Source organism: Podarcis raffonei, chromosome 2 (genome assembly GCF_027172205.1).
Source record: "Podarcis raffonei isolate rPodRaf1 chromosome 2, rPodRaf1.pri, whole genome shotgun sequence".
NCBI lineage: Eukaryota > Metazoa > Chordata > Lepidosauria > Squamata > Lacertidae > Podarcis > Podarcis raffonei.
In genome coordinates, this window is record NC_070603.1 from 16742805 (window position 1) to 16749247 (window position 6443).

Here is a 6443-nt window from a genome sequence, read left to right on the forward strand (position 1 = left end):
ATCATGGGCTGGCAGCGATGGACTTCTCGAAAGGCAGAAGATGGCAGCCAGTGAAGAATATTTAGATTGCAGGATGTTGGCTTTACAGACAATGGGAAGCTGGCCTGCATGAGAAAACAGCAAATTACTAAGGCCTTTACTGTAGTGTAAACTTTTTCATCTGTTGTATATATTTGTATTTTTTCTAATACTGTTTTAGGATTATACGAGGGGAGGGTTTATTTAGTTAAGATAACAACCTGCAAGAACCAGGTCATGTGAGTCCTGCTCATTCCTGCCCCCGCCCCCCGGTGAACAGTGTGCTTTGCAACTTGTAAGTTAGCTTAATTCTGTAGTCTGTTAATATGGGAATCACACTGCTTACTTAAAATTGTGCCATGACCAAATCAAATAATCCACTGAACTGAAGAATTACTTATTCGTATAGATACTTCTTGAATTAAAAAAAAGAAAGGATTTTGCCTATATTTTAAATATGTAAATAATAATATGCATAATTCATTTATTTAGAAAATCGGCTCAGATAATGACATATGAGGTAGACATTGTTTTAAGGATTTCAGTATTGGGTGGAATTCAACATCATGCTGTGGCGAATGTCCCGTCGGCACTAGTCCTGCAGTTTACCAGACGGAACAATCTTTCCACTCCTCCTGCCACCCACTGTTCACCCAATACCCCTCCCACAGGCAAATTTCAGGGGGGGGGAGCCCTGTTGTGTGCAAGTAGAAGCCCTCACACAGGGCTTGCACTGACCGGACTCCTTAGGTGAACCCCACCCAAAGTCCTTAAAATAAATCAAGTGTGTTTTTGCAATTATTGCAAGCAATGCAGATAGGTTGTCCATTCAGTTTTTACTGTTTAGTTGCTGGCCAGAGTATGTCATAGCATGTAGAAGAAACTGCTATTTTAAAGGCACATGTTTATAAAAGAGGCTGACCTCCATAAGCTTTAAAAGCGTTTTATAAACAACAAGAAAAATTCTGCAACTCTGGAATGTTTAATATAACCTGTATAGCCTCTGCATACTCTTTGTCATGAATGATGTGTAGGCAGGTCACCAGTTTTATCAGAACCACTCAATTCATGGTCCAAATCATGATTCCTTCTTTTCCTTCCTTGGTTGTGCATAGTAACAGGTGCAAATGCCAGAGCGACTTTCATTTAAACTGGAAAAAAGCCCTGCCCGTTATCTTGAAGCTTGCACTGCTTTCTGGGCGAGACTTGTTCCTGCAAAGCAGGAGCTTTGGCAGAATGTCTTCAAAGCAGGGACAGTTGCAATTCTGTTGAAATAGTGGGGAAATACCTCTCCATATGTTGTTGTGATTATTCTACGCCAAGTGACTGATCAGTTTCCAGCGTTCAAAGAATTGATCACAATAGATGCCTTAAAATGTGCTGGAACATCCATTGTCTGGGAATGGTTTGCAGTTCCTGTCTTCAGTGAGCTGGGAAAAGCAAGATTTCGGTCTTTTTATTTAGATCCTCACTTTTGTGGTTGTGCCCTTATGCCTATTCTTTCCCACTTCCCCTTCTGTCTGTTTGTTAAAAGAACACTGAAAGCAGATGCCAGAAATGGTGACAACTCTTCTTGGGCCATTTGTGGTCTATGTGTAAATAGTTAGAATATTTTAATAATATCTGTTTACCCACCCTGTAACAAAGTTAATGTTTTTAGACATTTTTAAGAGAGATATAAACTTGGATTAAATCCTAAACTACAACAGCTATATTAAGTGCAGCTCTGACAACTATCCCTTAAAACAAATTCCAAATGTATACTTGAAAAACTTTCTGTACAAACTTTTCAAATAGTTCTTTTTATGACCTGATGTATTGATATTTAGACAGAAAGCTTTTAAATATATTAACAAAATATTTACGGTTATCTTCTACGGTCACACATAATGGTGATGGGATGTATCATAAAACAAAGAATTATGGCAAAACTAGGAACAGGATAGAAGGGGAGGTCCATTGCTTCAAACTGCTGAAATATTAACTACTGGCTCATAGCAGAGACGGTTTTAATATTTTGCATTATCAGTATTTCCACAGTGTGGTGCTGCTACATAAATACAAAGCCCTCTATGCTGAAATAGTTTTGGCATGTCATTTGCAATGGTTTGGAAAAGAAACACACACTTGCTATCATTCAGCATGTGAACCGCACAGTACAGATGGGCTTCAGCATCCAACATAGGTGCAATCCTATGCATGTTTACTTGAAAATACGTCCCACTGTGGCTTACTCCCTTGTAAGTGTGCTTAGGATTGCAGCCTAAATGTCCTGTGCACCCCAGCCCTTATTTTTAACTGCAATGTTGGCTTTTAGGAGGTCTCAGTTTTTGTAATAAACCACTGTCTTAATGCCTTTCCACTGAAGGGAACGGTAGCGTGTTCCCTTGGCAACAATTGCAGTGGGTTTCCGCCCCACACCTATGTGATACCTTTCCACACCCGTTACACTATCAATTCTTCTGAGATGTAGCATAATAGCAATTTTGTGTTCAGTACAGATAAACTTGCTAGAGTGGCATTTTAGAACTTCCAGTCTGGAAGAACTAAGCTGTATTCTGAATTATGGAGGAAAGAAACTTAACCAGTCTCCACCAGTATAACCTTCACCCTTGATCTGATTGTTAAACCAGAAAGAAAACAAATGCTTAGTGTGTGATTTTCATAGATTGCTATCTTCTCAAAAGACCTAATACTCCTGGGATTTCAATTTTGCTTTTTAGGCCTGGGACCTCCGCAGTGCTGCATAATAGTTTGCCTTCAGGTAACTTATACAAAATGGCTGAGATTCCAAAGGAATGACTGTGGAATCAGTGTCATGTTTATCTGAGCTGTGACACTGATTTGCTCTGCGTGGCTTTGGGTATGTTATTCCATGTTCTCCATCAGTACATGAGATAGAGCAGCTTATAAAATGGAATTCAATAAAGACACACTTCTCCATAGGTTTTGCTAAGGGATCTATCTGGAGCTAGTTTGCCCTTAGTTCTCCTCCATATAACTGCCCATGTCAGGGATGAGGCACTCCAAAGGTTGTTGGACTTCAACTCCTTTCAGCAACAGCCAGCAGGGCCAATGTTCTAGTTGTAGTCCCAACATCATCCAGATAGCTGTGGGCTCCCCATAACTGACCTATGTGGTGGTGGTGGTTTTTAGTGAATGCAATGGGGCAATCCAATGTTGCCAGCCCAGTTTTTGTTGAATTTCCATATTAGCTCAGACGATTGTGAACCTAAATAGAATGGGTTTTCGACAATTTCCATGGTTATGAAGCAATTTGGAACAGCTGTTATCTTGAGAGTCGGTTTACTACTATGAACATACAACTTAATGACAAAAATGTCTCATGTCTTACTTTCAGACGATTTCTGCTCTTGTTAATTATGTTTGTAACTGTACTTACTATTCCAACCATGTTCATTTTACACTGCTTTTCTGATTTTAGTTCACTGTGTAGTCAAGAATGATGGGCCGCGCTCTACTGTGCTGGAGATATGGTTGTAAAAAAAACAAAAACCAATGTTCATTGTCTTTAGCCCTGAAGGCATTTTTCCTTTTGTTGATGTCAGTAAGTTTACCATTGTCAGATTCAAATTACAACACTGTAATTATGTATAAAGTTTTTTATTTATTTGAAATTAGGTTTTAGATATACTTTTTTTAAAAATTTAACATCTGGCTGGACAGTGTTCCATTAACGCATTGATTGTGTCTCCTTTGTCTTGTGTTAATAAATAATGATGCCTGACTTATTTTATTACATTCTTACCAATATTTTATCCTAGGCTTTCTTCAAGCTCAAGAGTGCTGCACATTTTTGGTTACATTCAATGTAGCACTAAGGAGATCGTTCTATCTGGAGCCATTCCATCTGCTTGATGGAAGATCTTCCCTCTCCCTTCACTGCACTATTCTGGGGTTCTCCTGACCAGGGTAGATTTGGGGAGGGCACGGGTTAGGATGTGCAGGAGGAAAATATGGGAGAAAGTCCCATCCCACTAGTGGCAATTGTTACACTGGCTTCTGCTAGTGCAATAGTTTAGGTCAGTGGTTTTCAACCAGTGTGCCGTGGCACCCTGGCGTGCCTTGAATGATAGTCAGGGGTGCCGCGAGCCACATTGGCCTCCATCCCTCTTTCCTTCCCTCCCTCCCTCCTCTGATGCCCTCTCATGTCTCTGCCTCCCAAAGGCTTGCACAGCTGTTTGCTGCAGCAGCCCTGGCTACAAGCTCCCCATGCAAATGGTGCCTCTGGAGCTGGCCAGGGGGTGCTGGTTGCCAGAAGCTGGTGAGGGAGACCAGACAAGCAGGTGCCGCGCTGGCCTTTCTTGTGCTTTTTGTGTGCAATGCCTGCCTGGGAGCTGAGTGGCTGGTGCCAAAGGGGAGCCGCAGAAAGAATAATCTTCATGATGTCTGATCACCACTACTGCCACCACCAGGATTATGATGATCGCAACAGTGGTCCAATATCAGGACATTAAGCAGGTTTGTCTTTTCAGGCATAACTTGATTATTCTGCTAAGAGTTCTGGTCTACTAACAAAAAGTGACTGGTCTAGATTCCACATGACCTTTAGAAGCTCCTGTTTACCGTACTTTTCAGCTTGAGGATGTTTAGGTACAGTCGTACCTTGGAAGTCGAACAGAATCCGTTCCAGAAGTCCATTCGATTTCCAAAGTGCGGCTTCCGATTGTCTGCAGGAAGCTCCTGCAGCCAATTGGAAGCCACGGAAGCTCTGCCGGACGTTCGGCTTCCAAAATAACGTTCAAAAACTGGAACAACCACTTCCAGTTTTCATTCGGGAGCCGCAACATTCGACTCCCAAGACGTTTGGGAGCCGAGGTATGACTGTATTGCTATCGTTATTGAAAAACTAGGGTGCACACACATAGCAGACACACACTCCACAGAAAACCAATCCTTCACCTTTCAAAATTTAGGAAATATTCTCTGAGAAAAAAATTACTTTCATTTTAGCACTCACAACAATCACAAAAAGGCCATCTTGGCTCTCCTAGTGACTCTAAATATTTCCTCTGCAGAAGGAAATACCTTTGAGAAACCTTAAGACAAATATGTCTTAAGGACATATTTTGTGTATGAATAGGGTAGGCCCGTGACCTGGATTCAGGCACTAAATGGGGAGATGTGCTGCTTGCTTCAATGAATCAAAAGCAAGCAGGCCTCAAGGCTATACTGTACAATTTCATTTAACTTGATTGACACGTATGCCCCTATCGTCAGATTTACTACAGTAACAAATCAGTAGATTTGGGTGGAACAAGTACTTTATAAGCACACCAGAAAGCATTGTGTCTACAGAAGTACTGCAGGCAAATGTGCTATTAATAATAATATTTTCTGGCAGGAGTAGGAGGCTGTCAAATATGTAGTCAAAATATGGTTTATGTGTAGAAAATATTAACTTGAAAATCATCTTATGAACTGAGAAATAATTCATTTGCAAATACGTTTAGATAAAAAAAATGCTGAATTCAATAAACATTTTTCTTAATTGTTTATATGTTTAAGGAAGAAATCAAGATAATATTAAGCTATACACAGAAGAAAGCCTCCCTTTGTAACAGCTTTCGGGTGATTATTTTGAGACGTACTCGGTGCTGAATTCACCTATTGCATTAAGGTCAAAATGGAGCAACATAATTTGACGAGATCTGAATAAGATAGCAGCAAATACCTAATGACATCAACGCTTCCTTGTTTCTTACATTCCTGATAGCTAGAATTACAACATACAAAAGTCAAGCCAAAGCGAAACACATTCGCAGGTGACTTATTGCCAGATAATGGCAGGCAACTATGGGGGAGCATACTAAGCCTTCTCTAGCACTGCTTATGGAGGAAAAAAGAACCCTACGGCTGAGGTGGTGTTTTTGTGTGCAGCCGTATTCTGGGGAAGAAAATGGGGCTTCGACAATATTTCACTACAAATAGAATCTGTCTGTGCTCTCTTGCCAGATCAGATTCTTTTCTGGAGCAGAGAGAACATGTGTGAAGCTCCCTTTCCTTTGTTGTAAACAAAAATGCCCTTTTCCCTTAGGGGGTATCCAAGAGCCCATATAGAGTCCTTACATTGGGTTCTTATTGGTAGGAGAAAATAACAGAGGCCAACCACAGAATATTGAGAAGCAAACCAGCTAGCAAGCCTGATCTTTATTGATCTGTTGCAACAGGATGCTTCCCTTACACACAGGAAAGGAGGAGGAACCCAGAACAATGTCGCGCAAGGCCTTATAAAGACCTTTGAAATTGCCACCCTGTAGATCAAGACCACCCCCAGAAACATCATACATGCATCACAGAAGGGGTGTAACCTAAGACCACCCCCCAGATACATCATACCTACATCACAGAAAAGGCGGTCTAAAACAGAAATTTGAATGTTGTTTTTCTCCTGTTGTTGTTTA